General features: G+C 43.2%; 1 protein-coding gene, 2 long non-coding RNA genes and 1 pseudogene across 6 annotated transcripts in view; 2 read left to right on the top strand and 2 right to left on the bottom strand.

The window, feature by feature from the left end:
• Nucleotides 1–775, bottom strand: part of znf710a (zinc finger protein 710a) — a 35734-nt gene extending 34959 nt beyond the window's left edge. The window contains exon 1 of one of the 2 annotated variants that reach the window (XM_087981191.1): nucleotides 605–775. The gene's annotated coding sequence lies outside the window, so the exon portion shown is untranslated. The remainder of the gene's footprint in view (nucleotides 1–604) is intronic. The other variant, XM_087981190.1, reaches the window with a different exon arrangement.
• Nucleotides 776–1391: 616 nt separating this feature from the next.
• The window catches only part of LOC148138651 (uncharacterized), a 42367-nt gene continuing 20256 nt past the window's right edge, over nucleotides 1392–23502 (top strand). For 2 of the 3 annotated variants that reach the window (XR_015753740.1, XR_015753741.1), the window contains exons 1-2: nucleotides 1392–1466; nucleotides 6855–7045. This is a non-coding gene — a long non-coding RNA (uncharacterized LOC148138651). Of the gene's footprint in view, nucleotides 1467–6854; nucleotides 7046–9236; nucleotides 9338–23502 lie in introns of those variants that run through there. The other variant, XR_015753742.1, reaches the window with a different exon arrangement.
• LOC148138652 (uncharacterized) lies at nucleotides 2073–15461 on the bottom strand. Its single transcript, XR_015753739.1, has 3 exons — nucleotides 15303–15461; nucleotides 5767–5906; nucleotides 2073–4105 (listed from the first exon to the last, which is right to left on the bottom strand). It is a non-coding gene; the product is annotated as an uncharacterized LOC148138652 (long non-coding RNA).
• Nucleotides 7054–7172, top strand: LOC122541142 (U6atac minor spliceosomal RNA; annotated as a pseudogene).

The following is a 23502-nucleotide window of genomic DNA, read 5'->3' as shown; positions in this document are numbered from 1 at the left end:
AACTACAGAACAGGGGTGAATGAAAGAGGAGAAGCTTTGAAAAGAGAGGGCAGACAGCTTGCAGACAGTGAGCACAAAAGAAAGAGAGAGAGAGAGAGACGTAGAAGATAAAAAAAACTGCCAGAAATGAAAATGAAAACATTTTTTAAGGCTGATTCAAGAGTAACAGCACATCACAATCTGAGCCTAACAAAGAGAAAGTAATAGTGACAATTTTTTTTCAAAAATGCAAACATCTTCATGAAGAGACAAAACATCCCAATCTTTTAAATCACTTAATAATGGTACATTTTAGCTATTATAGAGCTTGCAAAAAGTTGGTTTCTTCTCTCTTCTCCCACACGCCTCTGCAGTGAAGCAGAGATGGTGATTTTCTTTTCATTCCCCCTCTTTCACTTGGAGACGCCATTTATTCAGACTCTGGCAGGAGGGAATGTGGAAGTGAAAGAATGAGAGATGTCGAGGAGGAGGAGTGAAAGAGAGAAAGAGAGAGAGAGACAGACACTGCCCTTAAGTTAAAGCAGTTCCCAGGCCTGACAGAGAGAGAGAGAGGGAGGGAGATGGGGGGGGGGGGGGGGGGGGGGAGACAGGGGCACACACTGACCTGGTCAACAACAGCCGCAGGAAACACCCCCGTCCTCTTGGCCTTGAATTATGAAGCCGAGTGAAGGAGGATCCGCACCGTCTGCCGGAAGGAGACAGGGAGGTTGCCGGGGTGGGGGGAGAGGGTGAAGACACCGACTTAGGGAGGACCCTTCTTCCACCGGGGGGGGGGGGGGGGGGTTAATGATGGGGTCTGTTTCCCCCCCCCCCCCGGGGCTGATTCACCTCAGCCGCCGGCAGCCCATGTAAATAGCCCCCGCTTTCCCTTTGCCCTCCCCCCGGGAGGCCCGCGAACTCCCCCGCCGCCGCCGCCCTCCTCCTCACCGCCCCCTGGGGGAGGGGGAGGGTTGGGGGTGAACGACAGCTCAGCTCCGCCCGGCCTCACGGACAAACCGAGGAGGTTTGCGCCGCGGAGGCCACCGGCACCTTCCCCTGAGGCGCGGCCGGCATAGCGGGAGGAGCGGCCCTCCCAACTCCCGTCGTCCCGGTCTGTGTCGGTGCCTCAGGCCCGTCACCGCCGCCGTCAACTCAAAGCCGTTCGCACTCTCAACCGAAACTGTCAGTCAGACCCCGCCTCCCCCTTCCCCACCCCGATCGACAGCGCTGTCGGCCAATCGCCGCCGCGCCGGCCCGCCCTCGCGCCCGACGCGCTGACGTCACCAGCCAATCAACGGACCAGGCCGCCCCAGCAGGGGGCGGGGATTTTGGAGGCTGCAGTCAGGTTGGGTTGTGCGGGAGAGTGTCACTGCGGCTCCTGGTGTGTGCTCACTGACAGCTCCCCAGTGACAGCTCAGTGCATCAGCGCCCAGCACAACCATGATGGGGCGGGGGGGGCAGCAGCAATCGTGCACAAACCTCACAAGGTACACTTCAAGTGGAGAATCACACACCACAGCATGTGCTGGGAGGGTAGTTTCCTCTTGTGGGAGAGACTCAGAGGTGATCTCAGAATCAGGTGAAGGTCATGACAGAGATTGGGGGGGGAATTTCTTCTGTCACAGGTTTGTGAAACTGTTGAATTATTTACCGCAGAGGACTTTTGTGTCATTAATTATATTCAAGGCTGAGATAGATTTTTTTTAATCACTAAGAGAACTAACAGTCAAGGCAGAATTGAAAATCAGATTAGCCATGATCTCATTGAATAGCGCAGCAAACTCAATGGGCCGAGTGGCCCACTTCTGTTCCTACGTTTTACGGTCACCAATGAAAGGGCCACAATGCCCCCTTGACAAAATTATCACTAATACTGATTGGGAATCTGACATGGGGTGCTCAAAATCACAAGGGGTCTGGATAGTGAGAAATATAAACAGAAAGTGCTGGAGAAACTCAGCAGGTCTGGCATTATTCTGTTTAGAGGAAAACAGAGTTAACATTTTCAAGTCTGATATAACTCTTCTTTGGAAGATGCTTTGGAATATTTCCAGCCTTCACTATTTAAATTAATCAGAAAAAAAACAAGTAGGTGGATTCAATAAAATGTGAGGAAATCCATTCAATGACATATGTGACATTTACTTATAGTGCAATTTGTGCAAAAAACTGATACTTCGATCAAAACTCAAATCATGTGATTTGTTTGATTCTAAATAACATTGGAAGGTGTCCACATTTAGTGCAATTGGCAGTTTTGATCACTCCTATTTTTGCCTGTTGAAATTGTACAAATGAACTCAAATTACAAATTGACACATTGTAATAAATATTTATCCATTTCCCTATTTCAAATTTAAAAATTAAATAATTCTGGCACAGACCATATGTTATATTGTTACAAGATAGTAAAAGCTTTGTCTTCAGTTATGCTCATATATACTTTACAGTCTCATTGCTTGACACGTTGTAACGAAACAATGAACTCAATGTAAATCATTATATTAACTGTTGTCTAAAAGCTTTGAGATGCCCCTAGGATTGCCCTTGTATCTGCATCTGTTGACTCATGCAGTTAAGATCCTTAGATTTGTCTGAGGGGTGAACTTTCAAGATAAATATGGTTTCTTTTCTGCTGAAACTCTCTTCATGGCCTTTGTTTTTTTCTTTCCGAATGCTGCGAGCTTAACTTTTGTTTATCTTCCAAACTGATAAAATTTATTTCAGTTCTCTAACTACCAACCGTTTGCACTGACCTTGAACTGTTCGTTCTGATTCTCTCCCGATTTTCTTTTAAACTACTTCACTGACTTTTTCCCCATCTATCAGGATTTTGGTTACTCTATTTTACTTGTCCGTGTTTTCGGTATTTGAGTAAATTGTTTTCACGTTGCTTATATTTCTGTAACCCTACATTGCAAAACATACCTTCTCTTTAAAACACAAGTCCAACTGACGGCCATGACCCTCAGATCCAGACAAAGTCCTGATTCAAGCCCGGTCTGCTCTCAGTCATGTTCACATTGTTCTATTTACCTTGCTGCCATTTGTAAGATCTCTGTTTCAATACTCTAGATGACGTTGAAGTGTCACACACAATTTATAGAGACAGAGAATGGGAGATACAGAGAAAACGAGACTGTGTGTGTGAGTGAGAGAGGGAGGGAGAGAGAGGAAGGGGGTTGGGGGAAGTGGTGAAGGGCGAGACTGAGAGAAAGGGAAAGACTGAAACAGTGAGAGCAGGAGAGACTGAAAGATAAGGAGAGACAGACAGCAAGAGAGAGCCAGTGTAACTGTGGCAAAAGGAAGGATAGATTGATAAAGAAACAGAGGTAAGAGAGAAACTTAAAGTGGGGGAGAGCCTGGGACAAAAAGACAGACAGGAAAACAGAGAGGTGAGAAAGTCAGAAACAAAGACACACAGAGATTGAGATAGAAAGAAAGAGACTGTGACAAAGAGAGATTAAGAGACAAAGAGAGAAAGACATACACAGAACAGGAGAGACAGAAACTAAGGCAGAGAGAGAGTAAGAGACAAAGACATTCAGAGTGAGAGGGACTGAGTTAGCGAGTGAGAAAGACAGGAAAAGAGGAACACAGTCAAAGAACTAGATAAAAAAAAACAAGAGGAACAACTTTAAAAATGCTATAACCAGGATCTATACATAAAGGATTTTTCCATGAGAAAATTCTGGATCAGAGATAGACAGACAATAAAAAATAGTCAGTCACATTCTCTGGAGCATTCAGGAGCATTTTTGTGAGGAAATGCTGTATCAGTGAGTGGAAGAGAGAGAGAGAGACTGAGAGATAAAATATATAAAAAAACTACCACTATTCTCGAGAGAATAATGGAATTCCTTTGTGAGGTAATTCTGTATCTAAGTGGGGGAGAGAGAGCGAGCAAGAGAAATAGCTAGAGACAACAAATATTTCATTATTATTCTTTCCAGTGTTGGGGAAATTTCTTTGCAAGGAAATTCTGTATCATTCTGCAGTTTTTTTTTCTCACAATTGGAAGATTCTCCCAAAGATTTTTCTTTCGACTGCCTCTCCAGATATCTTCAAGAAATATACCAATCCATCTCTTCTGGTGTTGCACGGAGGAATTAAGATCACACGTAGCCTTCAAATAAAGTAGGTTTAGAAAACATTGGTCATTGGCTGCGTTTGCAAGCTCAACTCAATTCCATTTATAACACACAACATTTTATAGATCAATTGTAAATTCATATTCTCTTGTTCGTAATGTAATTTGCATCTCTACATCTTGTAATTATACTCTTCACCCCCACCCCCGCCATGCCTTCATTAGTGTGGAAGGGGGAATGTAATTATTGCGTGACACGTTTACATAGGCACTTTCCATTACAAATAAGGACATAAGAATTTATAACGGAAAATGTTGACAGGAAATGCATAGTCGGCATTACCACATGACAGCTTTGACATACATGGAAAGCAGAATATGTTCATTTGCAGTGGTTTAAAAGCCTCACTAGACTTCTGCAAGCTTTCTTCAATTAAAAAGGAAATTCACAGAACTTCTGTTCACTCTGCACTATTAACTTGTAAACTATGATATGGCAATTTAATAAATCATAGAGGCATCAGCACCAAATCTTTGCCTTTTCCACTTTTAAAGAGCTTTAGTAAATCCACAATTATGTTTACAAATAATAGTCTTGGAAATCACGCAGTGAGGTACTAGAAGTAAAGGTCTCCATGGCCTCGAATGAAATTCCTTCCTGCATTATTTTACCAGAGACCGGTTAATGTATCTGCCAAAACAGTAAAGGAAGGAATTGCATAAATAATATGGAATATCTTTACCTTAGTATCTCACAGGTACTGGACACAGAGTAACTCAGTGAGTGGGAAGGTCGTTTTCAGATGTTTCGTCCGCTTTCTATTTCCTTGGGTTCACCCAAAGAAACCCAAGCACATAAATAGAAAGCAGGCTATACCACCAGTGCTTCATCTGGAGACTCACTGAAGATATTACCTAGTATGGTGACGAAATGTCTGAAAATGAACCTTCCAGCTTAGCGAGCAACCTGCATTCAGAACCTCAATTTGAGCTACAAACCTTCTCAAAATCTCAGATAATTTGCAAGATTGATATGTTTTCAGATTCGCTAAAACCAATGAACAATGGCAAATGTAAACACTATCAATATGATTTGGAATCTCCTTCCATTTGAATTAAACGTTTGAAAGTAAAACAGCTTTCTATGTGCCTTCTACCTACCACGTGGATACTACTGCACACAAAACAAACAGCTGTTTTCATCTCATGAATTATATCGAAAAGAAATAGGAAAATGCAGCAAACATGATCATGTTTTATGTGCAAGTTTTATGCAAGTACTCTTTCAATATGTCTTGTGTTTTTGTCATTTACTCCCATTCTTTAATCCTGTGATGTAGTCAGATTATTTTTAATGATCTATGATAGGTGTTTGCTAGTGTTTGTCTAAGTATCTGATACCCTCAATATTTTCTTAGACACAAATGCATATGTATGCTTCAAAACTAACATAGGGTGATAGTAGGCTATCAATTTGAAATATACAGAAAACACTATGTGGCAAAAAGAAATTTTAAAAAGAAATACTAAAATAAAACAAAACAAAAAATTGCGAATGCTGGAATTCCAAAACAAAAACAGAAAGTGCTGGAGAAACTCAGCAGGTCTGGAGCATCTGTGGAGAGAGAAACAAGTTTAAAGTTACGAGTTCAATAATCCTTTTTCAGAACTGATGTTTCTAAGACACTGGTATTTACCTGGATGACAGGGATTCACGGGTGGAATGGAGGTTGGAGTAGTGAGGTGGTGAAGGAGTGAGCAAATAGGTGGCAATGGAGCCCAGCGAGCCCTGACAAAGGACCAATCAGGCCTGAGCATTAAAGGGTGTCAAGTAACTCTGTAAAAACAGGAGAATAACATGGGTTAGTGGGGAAGATTTTCAGTGGCTACATTCTGAAGTGCCGTAAAGGAAGTTGGTTGTCGTTATCACAGGGCAATGACAGTAGTCCCAGAATTACTGTTACAGTGGTTCCTCAAGTAAGTGATGTCAACTGGATTAGTCTCCCAGTTAAGAAGGAGATGAGGATATGTGTTTTCTGTCTGGGGGTCATTAGACTGTGGAATTGTTTTCCCTACAAAGCACTGGTCCTTGAATATTTTTAAAGCTGAGTTAGATTTCTGACTGACAAAGGAGTCAGATGATATAGGGGTAGAGAGGACAGTAGAGAACAGTCATAGAGTCATACACCCTTCAGTCCAGTTAGTCCACATTGAACATAATCCTAAACTAAACTACTCCCACCTGCTTGCACATGGCCCACATCCCTCCAAACCTTTCTTATTCATGTATTTATTCCAAATGTCTTTTAAATGTTGTAACTGCATCTGCATCCACAACTCCCTCTGGAAGTCATTCCACATACAAACTACTCTCTATGTAAAAGTGCAGGCCAGAAAAATGTGATGGTCTGGTCTTACTCCTAATTCTTAGGTTATGATGGTGACTTCTCAGAGCATCACTGTCACCCACAAGTCCCTAGCTCGGAGTCTAAGGGATAATCATCACTTGCCAATAAGGTAACATTCATGAACCTTGTGATAATCCAGCATGTTTGCTTGTTTAACTCTGGTGTTTTTGGATTTATACTTCCTCCTCTCCACTGTGGCAGTTAGTTATCCTCTCTAGAGCATGGAATACGGGGACTCAATACTGGAGGAAAATACTCCAGAGGCTGGAAATGCAAAATAAAAAGGGAAAATGCTGGAAACATTCAGCTGGTCTGGCAACATCTAGAGAGACAGAGAAAGACAGAGGTAACAATCTGTATCCTATCACCTTTCACAGGAACCCAGGACCTTCAAAAACAGCGATTTTGACCAATAAGGGCTCAAGGATTCTCTCTGAATCAGATACCATGTTTGGTTTTATGTATATTACCTGATCTTCATCATCACTGGACAATATCCTGGAATTCTCTGTTATTGTGGGACCGCTATTACCATGCAGCCATGCAAGGTACAGTACAACCTTCTCAGGTAAGGAAGTTTTGTGAGAGAAGATTAGCACTCCTGTTGATAAGGATGGGAAGGATCTTTTCGTCTTAAACCACATAAATGGTTGAGGCACTGACGTTTGCTTAGTGGCATCTAACGATGTTTTAAAAAAAGACAATGTTCCCTCTAATACCACTTCGCTGTGGGCAACCAATTTGTTGTTCTGCATGATTCCTTTAAATTTGCTAGAGGGCTGCAAATGTATAAATCTTAAAAGAACCACTTTTTGTGAGTAGCTTGTTGATTCCACGGAGGGTATGTTCTCTTGGCACTCAAGCACCTTCAGGTTGGGCAATAAATGCTGACCTCGCTATAAACTCTATATACCCTTGTGAACAAACAAAAAAATATTTTTGAAAAGAGCTGAGTATTCAGAAAAACATAAATATTCCAGGTTCCCAGCAAAAAAAAAGGTATGTACCATTCTAAATCACTTCTGGAATAAACCTTTGTTTGAATTCTTTGCTTAAAATGTCACATTAATTGCAAAAACTTTATTTGAATGTCATTTCATTTAGTTGTGCATTCAGTCTTTTTTTATGTTTTAACAATGTTGAATATTCAGTCTGGACCGAGTATATGCAAGATTTATGTGCTGTTTTACCAAAATATCCCCGAGCTACTGCATTCCAGATTCATTCACGTCCAGGCCAAGATTTCTGCTAAGTGTGGATGTGGGTATCTTCAGGAGTGACTAACACCTTTACCCAAACCCCAATCAGCAAGACAGCTGACAGGTGGGCTTCTCGGCCTTTCACGTGCGTTGATCTGAAGTCCAGCCCAGTCAGTGGCTGCCAGCCAATCAGAGGCAGGAAGCCTCAGGGAACTGAAGTGCTGAGCAGTTATAAAGTATACAAGAAAGAAGGTGGATGTTTTGTTGGGGGAGATGTTGCTCATTTCAGGTGGAGTTTATGGGGGCTGGAGGCAAGGGTGGGTTGCTGCCTTCAGTTACCACTCACCTGCTCTCATTCATGCTCCGGATTGCCTCTGGGTTGGGGCAAATGGAGGCATTATCACCAAGTGGGCAGACAGGCCTCTCTGATTTTCCTGTAGGTAAGGTAACCACATTTCTCTCTTGCTGGGAAGGGTGGGTTGAGGCCAATAAATGGTCAGTAATTGACCATTTAAAAGTCTTCATTGATGGTGGTTCAGGAAGGTCACCTTCCCACTCAGACATTCATTGCTGCAGAAGTGGTAAAGGGGTAAGCATCTTGGCAGTGTCATCCCACTGATTATTTGCACTTTTTTGACAGCTGCCCCAGGGTGGCATGGTGGCTCAGTGGTTAGCACTGCTGCCTCACAGCACCAGGGACCCGGGTTCGATTCCAGCCTCGGGTGACTGTCTGTGTGGAGTTTGCACATTCTCCCCTTATCTGTGTGTTGTTTCCTCCCGGTGCTCTGGTTTCCTCCCACAATCCAAAGATGTGCAGGTTGGGTAAATTGGCTATGCTAAATTGCTAATAGTGTTCAGGCATGTGTAGGTTAGGTGTATTAGTCAAGGGTAAAATGTAGGCTAGGGGAATGGGTCTGGGTGGTTTACTGTTTGGAGTGTTGGTGTGGACTTGTTGGGCCAAAGGGCCTGTTTCCACACTGTAGGGATTCTAACACCTCTGGGGAGGGAAACGTGCTGACCTTGCAGTGTTTCGGATTTGGTATAGAAATGCCATAACATTCATACTAGACAGTGTAAAGAAAGATCCAAGCAAAAGAACAAAGGACTGCAGATGGTGTAAATCAAACAAAACCAGAAACTGCTGGAAGAACTCTGGCAGCATTTTTGGAGAACAAAGAGTTACAGTTTCAGGTGCAGTGTCTCTCCAAAGATGCTGCCAGGCCTGTGGAGTTCTTCCAGCAATTTCTGATTTTTGTTTTGTTTTTAAAGGGAGCTCTGTATGGTTTTGCTGATTGGTTTGAATCTTTCAGGTTATTTATTCCATTGTTATTTTGGTTCTAACAGAATTGAGAGCAGCAAAAAAAAAGTGTGTGCAGAATCAGGTTATAAGACCAGAGTGAGTCGATTCCAGCATTCTCTATATCTGTTTACATTTTGTATTAGTAGCTGATGTATGAGCGAGATCAAACTATTTAAGCTATATATATATAAAAAGGCAGACACTACAGTCTAAAATAAAACAGCAACTTGACAAATGGATACATTTGCTGCTGCACTCTCTTTCAAAGCTCTGATTGAACAGATTATCCTGCCACTCCTTAATTTGCTATTGTACGTTCTTTGTTTTTCTGATTTCAGGCACCTAATGAAAGCATTTCCAGGTAAGAGATGGCGTGAGCCAGAGGCAGAGGTTTTCTATGCTGAGAATGCGTGTCATTGTTTTTCTTTGTCATTTGAAACACTCTTTGCTGGATGCACTCTGAATAAACAAAAATTCAGGCATATTCCAATCCCTTATAAAGTGGCAATTAAATACTACTTGGCTAAATGCTGAGTTTACTAGATTTTGTGGATCTTAAAAGGAACTGGAACACTGATCCAACTCATCAGAAAATGATTCTTGTAGCAGTTGTATGTTTTGTGGCATGACGTGTTGTCCTGCTAAAACAGAGTAACTAGCAATGTACTGTGAATTATGTCATGGGGAATCTCTGAATGCCTTGTGTATTTTTGTAGACAAGCAGGCTGGAAGAACACAACATGTCAGGCAGCGTCATGAGTTTGAGAAGTTGACATTTTGGATATAACCCTTCTTCAGGAGTGGAGGTAGGAGGAGCTGCAGATAGGGAGGGTTTTGGGTAGGGAGAGGGGCAGAATGGTGAGGTAATGAGAGGTGAACACAGGTGGTGGGTACGACCTGGTTGGTCGATGGGAGGAATTAATCCAGTTGGTAACTGGAAGGAAGGGGTCGGTGGGTGGAATGGAAGAGAGGAGGCGGGGTTGGGAAGAGTCAGGGAATGGGTGGGAAGGTTATTGAAATTGGAGAATTCTATGTTGAGTCCTGTAGGCTGTAGGCTGGCCAGGCAGAAGATAAGGTGATGTTCTTCCAATTTGCAGTCTGATTCATTGTAGCAATGGAGGAGGCCGAGGATGGACATGTCTGAGAGGGAGTTGGAGGGGGAATTGAAATGGGCGATGACTGGGAAATCAGGCTGGGCCTGGCTGGGATGCTTGGTGAAACATTCCCTAAGTTTGTTTCTTCTCACTGATGTGATCACATTTGGAGCATCTGATGCAGTAAACTAGGTTGCAGGAGAGATTGAAGGACAGTTTGGGGCCCTGGATGGAGGTGACGGGGGTGGTGTGCCAGCAGGTTTTGCATCTTTTATGGATATGGGAAGGTACTGAGAGAGTTGGTGGGGAGAGTGACATGAACCAAAGTGTGATGGGGAAGGGAAGATGTTCTGGGTGGTGGGGTCTAGTTGGTGTTGGGAGAAGTGTTTGAGGATGATGCATTGGCTGTGGAGACCAGAAGTGGAAAGGTGAGGATGAGGGGCACCCTGTCTTTATGTTTGGAGGGAGCAATGGAGCAGGGAATGAAGGTGGTGAGGTGGATAAGAGGGGGAAAAATAGAATAGGTGGACATCTGGGAAGCTTGGGAGTGGAAAATCTTTAATGTCAGAGCAGATGTGACGGAAACAGAGGAATTGGGAAAATATCTGGAGATTTTACAGAATATGTGGTGGGAGGAGGTATAGTCCAGGTTGTTATGGGAGTCTGTGGGTTTATAGTAACATCAGTCTGTAAACTGTTGCTGGAGATGAAAACGGAGATGCTAAGAAAGGGGAGGGATGTTTCTGAGGTAGAGCAAGTGAATTTGAGGGCTGAGTGGAATTTGTTGATGAAATCAATGAATTGCTGCAGTTCAGCCTGGCTGCGAGATGCAGCGCCGAAGCCGTGATTGATGTAATGGTGGAAGAGTTGGGGAACAATACTTGTGTGAAGACTGAAGAGGAACTGTTTGACGTGGCTGACGAAGAGGCAGGCGTAGCTAGGACCCAGGGCCACTCTCTGCATTTGGAGGAAATGGGAAGAGTTGAAGGAAAAAGTTATTGAGAATGAGGACTAGTTCGGCGAAGTGCAGGAGGATATTAGTGGAGAGAGACTGGATGGCCCTATAGGAGGGGAAGAAACTGAGGGCCTGCAGGCTGTCATTATGGGGTATGGATGTGTATAGGGACTGCACGTCCATAATGATGATGAAATGCTGGGGGTCCATCGAACTAGAAGTTTCTAAAAAGGTGGAGGGAGTGGTTTGTGTCCTGGATGGAAGTGGGAAGTGCCTGGACCAAGGAGGAGAGAATGGAGTCGAGATGGGAGTAACTGAGGCCAGGAACATGCAGAGACAATACGTCAGCTGGGGTAGTTGGGCTTGTGGATCTTGGGGAGCAGGGAGAACTGGGCAGTGCAGGGTTTGGGGACTGAAGTTGGAGGCAGTGGAGGGTAGATCACTGGAGGCGATGAGGTCACAGACAGTGTGAGTGAATTTGGCCTGATGGGCCATGGGTGGGTTGTGGTCAAGGGGAAGGTAGGATGTGGTGTCGGAGAGCTGGTGTTCGGCCTCTGACACAGAGGTCCATCCTCCAGACTACCACCCCCCGCCCCGCCTTTGTCAGTGGGTTTGATGATGAAACAGGGATTGGTGTGGAGAGAGTGGAGTGCTGCACATTTGGAGGGGTTGAAGTTAGAGTTGGGGGTGTGTGGAGAGGAGAAATTAAGGCAATAAAGAGGCTGGGAGGAGGTGTCCAAGTGGAAGAAGAAGGTTGGAGGTGGAAAAAGGAGTCCTCAGAGGGTGGTTGGGTGTCTTTATCAAAGAAGAAAGCACTGAGATGGCAGAAGAAGAGCTCCATGTCATGGCACGTATAGAATTTGTTGAGATGGGGGTGGAGGGGTACGAACGTGGTCCCTTTGGGGGCGGCGCGGTGGCACAGTGGTTAGCATTGCTGCCTCACAGTGCCAGAGACCCGGGTTCAATTCCCGCCTCAGGCGACTGACTGTGTGGAGTTTGCACGTTCTCCCCGTGTCTGCGTGGGTTTCCTCCGGGTGCTCCAGTTTCCTCCAACCATCCAAAGATGTGCAGGGTCAGGTGAATTGGCCATACTAAATTGCCCGTAGTGTTAGGTAAGGGGTAAATGTAGGGATATGGGTGGGTTTCGCTTCGGCGGGTCGGTGTGGACTTGTTGGGCCGAAGGGCCTGTTTCCACACTGTAATCTAATCTAATCTAATCTTTACTGAGGCTGGACAGTTCAGCCACAGGGTTTGAGGTCTGGGGGGAGGGGGATGGTGGGTATATAGTGGTAAGACTCAGGTGGGGTTTCTGAGGATGGGGGCGGGGTGCAGAAGGGTGATATTAGCCAAAGGTATGTTCCACCAAAAAACTAGATTTCTTTGGGGCGGCACAGTGGTTAGCACTGCTGCCTCACAGTGCCAGAGACCCCGGGTTCAATTCCTTCCTTGGTCAACTGTCTGTGTGGAGTTTGCACATTCTCCCTGTGTCTGCGTGGGTTTCCTTTGGGTGCTCCGGTTTCCTCCCACAGTCCAAAGATGTGCAGGTCAGGTGAATTGGCCATGCTAAATTGCCTGTAGTGTTAGGTGAACGGGTAAATGTAGGGGAATGGGTCTGGGTGGGTTGCTCTTCGGAGGGTCGATGTGGACTTGATTGGCTGAAGGGCCTGTTTCCACACTGTCAGTAATCTAATCTAAAACAATGGAGGAAATTATTTTCCTTTTCATCATACTTCTGTCCTGCAAATTGTGATATCTGAAATACAACATCTGCACTGTAACAAGTGAAATGATGCATTCAAAACTTTTGTGCAGATAGATCTATACATTACAGTCTCAACATGCTGTTGATCATGCTACATATTGAATTACTAGAAGAATGCCATATTTGATAGCCTTTGGTAGCTGATGGGAGAGTCTAGGACCAGAGGGCATCAGAATAAAGGGGCAATAATTTAAGACTCAGATAAGAAGGAATTTCTTCTCTGAGGGTTGTGTGCGTATCTGGAAATATTTGCCACAGAACATGGGGGCTGAGTCCTTGTGTATATTTAAGGCTGCGATAGATTCTTGACCAAAAATCAAGAATTATGAAGAGATCACAGGAAAGTGGATATGAGGAATGTCTGATTAGCCATGAGCAGTCTCGAGGAGCTGAATATCCTATTCCTGTTTCTGTTGTCTTCATGCTAGTCTGATGACAGGAATCTAGGTGCTAAAGTAAAGCTACAATATGATAGAGACCAATTTCAGTGATTGGGCAAGAAGGTGGCAGATGGAAGTGTGGAAGTGAGGAATTATTCACTTTTATAGAGAAAACATGTAAACAGGAACTTTTCTAAGGTGCTATGTATGACAGGTTGCTATCCAGGGAGATTTGGAGATACCTCTAAATGAATCAGACAGACAGTCACAAGCAGTTGGACATCGAATGGCTTGTTAGTTTCGTTGCATAAGAATGAGAAAGTCTTGCTACAATTATTTTAGGCTTTTGTGCAGCTGATCTGGGCAGTATGTACAATGTTGGACTCCTTATGTAAATAAGGAAATGTTTAACCTTGAGAGGAAAGCTGTGATTTCAGGAGGGATTGAATTTGTTCTAAATTCTCTGGAATTTAAAACAATTAGAGGTGGTCTCATTAAAATATGTAAAATGCATAGAGAATATGAGAGGGTGACTGAGAGGTTGTTTCCTTTAAATGTCTGAGGAAAAGAGGATGCCTTTTGAAATGAGGAGCAACTTCTTTGATCGAGGTGCTATGTCTTTGGGATTCACCTCCACTGAGAGCCATGAAAGCTCAGTTGACTCGATTCATGACTAAGATTGATAGATTTTTTTTGAGTGCTGAGGGAATTAAGAAAAATGGGAATAGGGCAGGAAGAGCGAGATGATGTTGAAGTTAAGCCATAATCTTATTGAATGTTGGTGCAGGCTAACGAGGGTGTATGGCAGAGCTCCCCAAAGCAGGGGTCATGACCCCAAGGTGGATCCCAAGCTAAACTGTTGGCATCCTGTGCTCCTGGGCATCAATTGGCAGCTTTGGAGCACTGATCAAGTTACTATAACTGTGCTCCTGCTTGTTCAGGCATCTGCTGTCAAAGTTACCTCCCTCCATCTCACTGCCCTCCATCCCGCACTCACACTTCTCCACCCACTTCCTCTCCCCTGTTCCACTCTTCCCCACACTGACACACTGACCTCATCTTACTCTATTTGATGTTGAGATCATGCTACTTGCCATGGTTGGAGCTATGGGGGGGAGAGGGTGTTGAATAGGCTGAGGCTATTTTTCCTAGAGGGTCAGAGGCTGAAGGGTGATCCTACAGAAGTTTGCAAAATCATGAGGGGCATGGATAAAATGAAGAGTCAAGTTCTTTTCCTCAGATTAGGGGAGTCCAAAAGTAGAGGGCATAGGTTAAAGGTGAGGGGAAAGATTTAAAAGGGACCTAAGGGGCAACTTTTTCACGTGGAGGTTAGTGTGTGTTTGGAATGAGCTGCCAGAGGAAGTGGTGGCAGCTGGTACAATTACAACATTTGAAAGGCATCTGGATGGTACATGAATAGGGTTTAGAAGGATATGGGCCAAATGCTGGCAAATGGGACTGTATTAATTTAGGATAGCTGGTTGGCATGGATAAGTTGGATGGAAGGGTGTTTCTGTGCTGTACATCTCTATGACTCTATTTGTTTCCAACATTGGTAGCTTTTCTGTTTTCCAATATCAGTGTTCCATTTAGCTTGTGATGTGCTTCATTTAGGGATTCCTACTACCTTTAGTCCCCATTCTCTCAGATCTCACGGAGGATTCACAACAAATCTCGAATCTTGAAACATGGTCACGGTGGGAAAATGTTTAGGAAGCCAGGCTTACTGCTGTATCTATTTCTGGTGCACTTTCATACTCTTTTGAACATGTTTTCCCTACTTTATAAACATGACGCTGATGTCATTTTGTTTTTTTTATTGAAACTTGGTGGTAAATAATTGAGATTTGAAGGGATTGGCATTTCTACCTGTCACTCCTCGCTCTCTTCACATCGCATACAACACTTCCTTCTCTAAGTCTTTCCTTCTCTCTAGCAGTTTGCTTTTGTCTCAACTTGTTTTAGCTTTGACTCATTTTTCATTTCTCTCTAGTCTGTTCTTTCTCATTTTACACTCTTGCTTAAATGAAATACTGTATTTTTTTCAAGTTTTCCTTCAAGTTCCTGTGCTTCAGTGGAATCTGAATTTGATCAAAATCTTGCCAAGGAGCTACTAAGTAAACATTAGTACATGCCTGAATGATTGAAGTATGTTAAAAAAAACTCAATCCAGAATAGCTTTCAGGAGTGCTAGATGAGTGTTACAAAACTCAAGTTCTGAGCTGTATTTTACTGTTAATCTCAGCAATTACAGTATCATTCTTTAAATAACATAAGTAGAAAGGACAATCTAAAAGAATGGAACAGTTCCATTTCACAGCAGCTTTCACACGAGGATTTAGCAAGATGGAGACTGAGACCTTAATACTGTTGTCATGTTATGATACAGTGATGATATCATAAGTGTGCCTCTTAAAGGTATATTACATACAATCTGTGAGATAACACCAACAGCTATGATAGTGGCTACATTCCCTATTGTAGGAAGCAACACAGTTCTGGGATAATCTCCAAGATAATGCACAACCTCCTTATATTCCACTCCTGTATAATTTAGTGGGAGGTGCTGGAAATTGGGGTCCCTTTAAGCCTGTGTTCACTTAGTATTCTGTATTCCATATTTTCTGTGTACCATGACAGCTCTTAACTGTGGATAGTAGTAACTAACATTCTACAGCATAAAAAAAATAGCTACGCTATTGACTGCCATGTTTTCAAAAATAAAATGATTTTGTACTTCGAAGGAACAAAAACTAACTTTCGAATGGAGGTGAACAAAGGAACCATGGTCATGTGGCCACATGTGTAACTGTCCCATGGTCATTGGTCAAAAGATCTCAGACAATTGATTGACACAGTGTTAGATACCTGCCCTGAGAAATAAAGTGTATCGACAAGTTATCAGGGGCTGAAGAAGGCCTTCATCGGGTGATAGTCTTCAGGTAGTCCTCAGCTTGCTGTTTTCTCCAGATAGAAGATTCTCTAGAAGAAGAGGAAGACCCAGGAAAGAGTTCCCTAACACCTTGCCTAGATAGCAGGATGCTGCTCCCACAAATTTAACGAGACTGACAAATTCCCATGCCGACAGTCTGTTTGTCCTCTGGTTCCAGTCATAACCATACAGAATGGAAACCTTTGATCCAACTCATCCATGCCAATCAAGTTTCCCAAACTAAACTAGCATCATTTTCCTGCATTTAGCCTATATCCCTCTGAACACTTTCAATTCATGTGCCTGTCCAAATCTCTCTTAGATGTTGTAACTGCATCTATCACTTCCTCTGAAAGTTCATTCCACATATAAATTACCCTCTGTGTAAAAAAGTTGCCCCTCCGACCCCTTTTAAATCTTTCTCCACTCACTTGAAAAATATGCCCCAAGTTTTGAAGTTTTCCCCCCCCCTCAAAATGCATCTCCGATTAAGAAAAGTGAACCATCCCTAATTGTCAGTTATATACTTTCCTATTACTAATTAACTCCTATCATATCTAAATTGCTGCTTCTCAACAAACCTGATAAACTATCAGAAAATTGCTACAAATTTCTGACTGCCGTTATGAGGGCAATTGGAATCACAAAACCCCCAAAGCTGGCAGGTGGAGAGAAGGTTACTTCCTTAGTGGTGTCTCTAATGCACATGATGTTCCACATGCCCCATGAAAATAAAACCTCATTGACTTCACACATTCTGGAGGATACAGGAACTAACATAAAGGCCAGAATTCTTGCCTGAGTAAATTTGATCCCACTGTTCTTGCAAACCTTCATCAAGATTTTGAATGGGATCTCTTAGGAGTTCCTGGATTATGCTTTGTAAGAAATTCGCTTAAACTTGAATGACATAATATTTCTACCTGACCATGTAAAGATGGTAAATTGAGATGTTACTTATTCCATCTTTAGTTTGATTCTGCTGCAACAAAAAGAATTGTGCGCAGAACCCAGTCATAATGCCAGAGTGAATTGATCCAAGAATTTTGTTTTTCTGTTTTCATTCATGGTTACTGAAGAAGGGGAGGCAGATGAGAAGTCTGTTTATGTAAAGAGCAGATCAGAAACCAAGAGAAGATCTCCTGCAAGAGAATGGACAAATCCCCTTTTTCAGCATGAAATGTATTTCCTTTGATCTCTCTTCAGACTATCACTGTTCCTCCTGTTGGTTGCTTCATCATCTGTCAGGGTCTTTTCCCCTATGGAACTACAAGGGTGAGGTATCTTTGCACAGCTTCCATCAAATATGCCTTACCTAATTCCGAAAACAACATACAAGGCAATTACCAATGATAATTCGTTGAAATTGGGGACAAAACCTATATGAACTGGGCCTTCACTGCCGCTCCCTCACCACACGACGCCAGGAGGAAGGACCTCATCTTCTGCCTCGGAACACTTCAATCCCAGGGCATCAGTGTGGACTTCACCAGTTTCCTCATTTCCCCTTCCCCCACCTCACCCCAGCTCCAAACTTCCAGCTCAGCGCTGTCCCCATGACTCGTCTTACCTGCCTATCTTCCTTTCCACCCTCCTCCCTGACTTATCACCTTCATCCCCTCCCCCACTCACCTCCCCCCACCCCCCACCCTCCTCTCATTTATCTCTCCACCCTTCAGGCACTCTGCCTGTATTCCTGATGAAGGGCTTTTGCCCGAAACGTCGATTTTACTCCTCCTCGGATGCTGCCTGAACTGCTGTGCTTTTCCAGCACCACTCTAATCTAAACTCTAATTTCCAGCATCTGCAGTCATTGTTTTTACCTATATGAACTGAGGCCAATATCTATAGGAAATGGATCAATGGAAACATTGTGACCAAAAATAACTTGATTACTTCATTGGGTGTGGATAATTTCGACAAGTTGGAACTGCTTTTCTTAGAAAAGGAAAAGCTGAGAGAAGATTTATTGAAGGTATTTAGAATCATGAAGGGCCAGGCAGAGGAAGATAGAGGAAAGATTAAGTGGAGGGATCAAAAGCAAGCAGGTGTAGGTTTAGGTTATTGGCCAAAAAAAAACCTTTTTCATACAATGTGTGGTTAGGATCTGGAGTGTGCTGCCTGACAATAAGAATATAAGATCATAAGAAATAGGAGCAGGAGTCGGCCATCTGGCCCATCAAACCCTCTCCGCCATTCAATAAGGCAGAAGCCTTATCTTCTGCCTGGGCACCCTACAGCCTTGAGGATTCAACATTAGGTTCTCCAATTTTGAATAACCTCCCTCCCTTACACTGCTACCTGCCACCCATTCCTCCCATTCACTAACCAGGTTATACCCGCTACTTGTCTTCACCTATCCCCACTTCACCACCCTGTCCCTGCCTCTCCCTATATCTGCAGCTCCTCCCATACCCACCCCTTGTCCTGAAGAAGGATTACACCCAAAGCTTGTACTTCTGCACCTCCTGACGCTCTGTGTCCATCCAGCCTTCTACCCGCCATTCAGTAAGATCATGGCTGATCTTTTCATGGACTCAGCTCCACTTACCCACCTTCTCATTCTTAATACCTTTACTGTTCAAAAATTTATCTATCTTTGTCTTTTAAGAACGTTCAACGAGGTAGCATCAACTGCTTCACTGGGCAGGGAATTCTAGAGATTCACAACCGTTTGTGTGAAGATGTTCCTCCTCGACTCTGGTATAAATCTGCTCCTTCTTATTTTGAGGCTATGCCCTCTAGCTCTAGTTTCACCCACCAGTGAAAACAACCTCCCTGCTTCAATCTTTTCTATTCCCTTCACAATTTTAATGTTTCTATAAGATTCCCCCCTCATTCTTCTCCATTCCAGCGAGGACAGTCGCAGTCTACTTAATCTCTCCTCATAAGGCAACCTTCTCAATTCTGGAATCAACCCACTGAACTTCATCTGCACCCCCTCCACTGCCAGAACGTCCTTTCTCAAGTAAGAAGAACAAAACTGTACACACCATACTCCAGGTATGGCCTTGCAAGCACTCCATACAGCTGTAGCACAATCTCCTTATATTTAAATTTCATCCCTGTACTAATGAAGGACAATATTCCATTTGCCTTCTTAATTACCTGCTGCATCTGCAAACCAACATTTTGTGCACAAGAACACCCAGACCCCTCTGCGCAGTGGCATGCTACAACTTTTCACTTTAAATAATATTCCAACCAAAATATTGACCTCAGATTTACCATTGTTGTACTCCATCTGCCAGACCCTTGCCCACTCATATATCCCTTTGCAGACTTTGCAATACCACTCATTTTAGTGTCATTTGCGAACTTTAAGTATGTTTAAAATGCTGGGGGCGGGTCCAATCGACCTAATCAAAAGGAAATGGGGTAATTATCCAAAAATGGAAGAATGTTCAAGAAACGGGAACGAAGTCGGGGAATGGTATTAGTGAATTGCTTCTTCCAAGAACCTTCACAGACAATGGGCCAATAGTCTCCTCTATGTTGTAACCATTCTCTGAATCTGTGAAGTTCTCCTTCACCAACAAGCCAGAACTTCTAACACTGTTCTAGATGTCAATCTTTGGCATCCTAATGTCACTTCCACTATCTGGAGGGTAGCTAACATGACCGGAAAAAGTGAAAGATACAAAAAAGATAGAAATGATGAATAATGGGACAAGTGTTGTTTTGGTAGCACTTGGGGGTGGAACTATTGACAAATGAAGGGGGAACTCCTGCGGCCAGTGAAAAATTATGGTTGGAAAATAGAATAAATGTAGCAGATAGAGGAAATGTATCTGTGCAAGAGTAATGGAGCAGAGATGAGGCAAATTCAGTTGGAAAATTAAGGTGCCTAAAGTCCACATTTGGTAAGACAAAAATGAAAAAGCAAAGAGTGAACTGAAGTTTTATATACTTTTTAGCCGTCACTATTGAAAGTTGTCCCTAAATAGATCAACAGCAATCTTGTCATTTGTCACAGAAACAGAGACAAATAGATTTATTTTATTGATTGTATGGCAGTCTCTTAAATTTTGCTTGAAAGAAATTGTATCTCCTTTCATAAAATTCCAATCCTGCTTTAAGGAAAACTTGTGATAAAATGTAAATTGCCAAACAACACATTTGGCAAGGAGTGTGCAAGGTACCAATGAACCACACCCTATTTACTCAGAAAATGGTTCGAATGTGGAACTTGCTACTTTATGACAGAGTTGGGATGAATAGCATTACTACATGTAAGAGGAATCTGCATAAATGCACAAAGGACAGCTGAATTGAAGATTATGCTGTTACGGTTAGGCATAAAGAAATGGGAGGAAGCTTATGTGAAGCAAACTCCCTGACAGACCACTTTGAATGCACGTCCTATTTCTTTGCTGTACGCCTGATGCGATTGATCAATGTTAAACCCCAGCAGAAAATGAAATTGCAACAGGAGTGTGCAAACAATACAATTTTCAGTACCTTTTTTTTAAAGCAACCAGTTTTGTTTGGAAAATCCTGCCTGGCCTCTCTCGTGTTATCTTGTGTGGGAGTTAAATAATTATACATCAAAAGATTCCTTTTAAAGAGAGCTTCAGTTACACTTTCAATGCCCTTTCCCTCCCAGTTAACTTCATAAATTCCAAGTAAGGTAAGAACAATTCAAGGCAGCATCTGAAGCATGAGTCCCTTTGCTCACATCTTAATGAAAGCTGTCTTTTTAGAAATTTGTAATTTGATAACTTCTAACTTAAAGCAGAAGTAAATGTGGCCATTACATCTAAGGTTATAGGGCCAAACTATTGACACTAAGGCAAAAAACTGAAGCTAAACATTTCGTGGAAAGCTTTTCTATTCTGGGAAGCATTTATGTGGTTCAACTTACTACAAAGTCAGCCAATGATTTGGCCATTAATGGCAAGGAAATGGGGCAGACTGTGTGAAGCTGGCTTAATGAAAGAAGATGAAGATCGTATTAAAAGGTTTCACTTGAATATTATAAATCTGCATATCAATAAATCCCTGTCATACTTGCAAATGCTGCTTAATTAGAAGTTGAGTCATTGAGTTCTATTCCTAAAATTTAATTGGACTCAATTCCAGCTGCTTAGTGAGGCGGAGGACAGGTGCCTGGGAGTTAATTTGCTAGAAATTGGGTGGGATCAGACTGTACTGTATTCCCATCCTTTGAAAAGTATTGTTGCAAATCTTAATAAGAGAGGGAAAATATTGTTCCACCCTTCCTTTCCTCTATCCTGACTTCAGTTTGGGAACTTCCTTGAGAGCTTTCTGATTTCTATTTGAAAATCCTATTAAATATGCTAGAGATATGGGCACCAGAAAGCAAATGTGCATGCGATTCTGGTGGAGAAATGGGAGCAATTTTTCAGCAACAACACCAACTTTTCATTTGTATAACATATTTAACATTACAAAGCATCACAAAGTGCCTCAGACGAATGTTAACGCTGTTATTCAGGCAGATTGGGGAGATGGTGGCATAGTGTTACTATGACGGGATTTGTAATGCAGAATGCCAGGATAATGTTTTGGGGACATGGCTTCAAATCCAACATTGACGGCTGTTGCAATTTCAATTCAATGCAGTTCTGGAATGAAAAGGAAGCCTAATGTTGATTTACAGTTGATTACTTATAATATTATTAACAAACACCATAGTACAGCTAAAGTATGTGAGTCAATATTAAGAATTAGTTATGTTTCCACAAACAGCTCTGGATGCTGGTTCAGTTGTTAATTTTAAATCTGAGACAGATTTTGATAAGCAAAGGTATTGTGGGATATGGATATCCATATGGAGTTAGGTCACAGATCAGCCATTATCTCTTTGACTGATGGAACAGCTTTGAAGGGTTGAATGCGCTACTCCTGTTTCTATGTTCCAGTTCATTGTATCTTCCCAAACTGAACCCTCACCCCACCATTATTTAGTTTGAAACTCTGTCTATCACCCTAGTTATAAGGCCAGTCAGAATGCTGGTTCCAGCATGATTCAGTTAAGATTAGATTAGATTAGATTAGATTAGATTAGATTAGATTACTTACAGTGTGGAAACAGGCCCTTCGGCCCAACAAGGCCACACCGACCCGCCGAAGTGTAACCCACCCAGACCCATTTCATTTACCCCTTCACCTAACACTACGGGCATTTTAGCTTGGCCAATTCACCTAACCTGCACATCTTTGGATTGTGGGAGGAAACTGGAGCACCCGGAGGAAACCCACGCAGACACGGGGAGAATGTGCAAACTCCACACAGAGAGTCGCCTGAGGCGGGAATTGAACCCGGGTCTCTGGCGCTGTGAGGCAGCAGTGCTAACCACTGTGCCACCGTGCCGCCCACAATTAAGGACTGTCTCAGTTGGAACAGAGCCAGAGGAAGAGCTGAAAATCAGTAGAGGAGAGTCAGCAAAAGCAAGGATGAACAAGAGGCCAGTGGGACAGCGCTAGAGACCAGTGAAGGCAAGCTGGATGGTAGTGGAGTAATGTCAGATGATAGCGGGGGCAGAGGCAGTGTAGAGGGGCAGATGTGAGATCACAGTGAGGGAAATAATATGGGAGAGCAGAAGACAAGCAAGCGAATGGGTGGGAGAGCAGGAGGCCAACAAAGGAGTGGGTGAAAGTGCAGAAGCCTGTGATGGAATGTGTGAGAGAGTGGAGGATATCAAGTGAGCATCTGGGAAAGACAATTGCCAGCCGGGTGGCACTGACACTGGGGATTAGTGAAGAGTGATTTACTGTGAGCAAGTTACACCCTTGACCTCCTAGAAGCTGGGACAAATCAGTCTCTGGGTAATGACAGCATATTGATAGAGTGTTTGCCAATCCCAAAGTGCACTTGGAAAGGTCATTGGACATGACCTACCTCTAATCCATCAAGCAGCATGAGGAATATTGTAGGCAAATTCTCTTGAAGCATAGTATGTTAACCCGTATTTCACATTGACACATTGGAAGGTTTCCCACTTGTAGCTTTGGTGCAAATAAAATCTTCCACACCCAATATACATTCGCTAGTTTCCATTGTGTGGGGGTTCTTGGAGTGGTATTGTCCCTACCTCTCCGCTAGAAATCCTGGATTCAGTCCTGCCTGCTCCGGAGATTAGATTCCCTACAGTGTGGAAACAGGCCCTTCAGCCCAACAAGTCCACGCTGACCCTCTGAAGAGTAACCCACCCAGACCCATTTCCCTCTGACTAATGCACCTAACACAATGGGTAATTTAAACATGGCCAATTCACCTAACCTGCACATCTTTGGACTATGGGAGGAAACCAAAGCACCCAGAGGAAACCCACGCAGACACAGGGAGAATGTGCAAGCTCCACACAGACAATCACCTGAGGCAGGAATCGAACCTGGGTCCCTGGTGCTGTGAAGCAGCATTGCTAACCACTGAGCCA

This window comes from Chiloscyllium plagiosum, unplaced genomic scaffold (assembly GCF_037043375.1).
Source record: "Chiloscyllium plagiosum isolate Xiang-an unplaced genomic scaffold, Cpla_swu_hap1 HiC_scaffold_39, whole genome shotgun sequence".
NCBI classification, from domain to species: domain Eukaryota; kingdom Metazoa; phylum Chordata; class Chondrichthyes; order Orectolobiformes; family Hemiscylliidae; genus Chiloscyllium; species Chiloscyllium plagiosum.
Note: the sequence above shows the minus strand (reverse complement) of the source record. Positions and strands in the feature narration are given on the sequence as shown.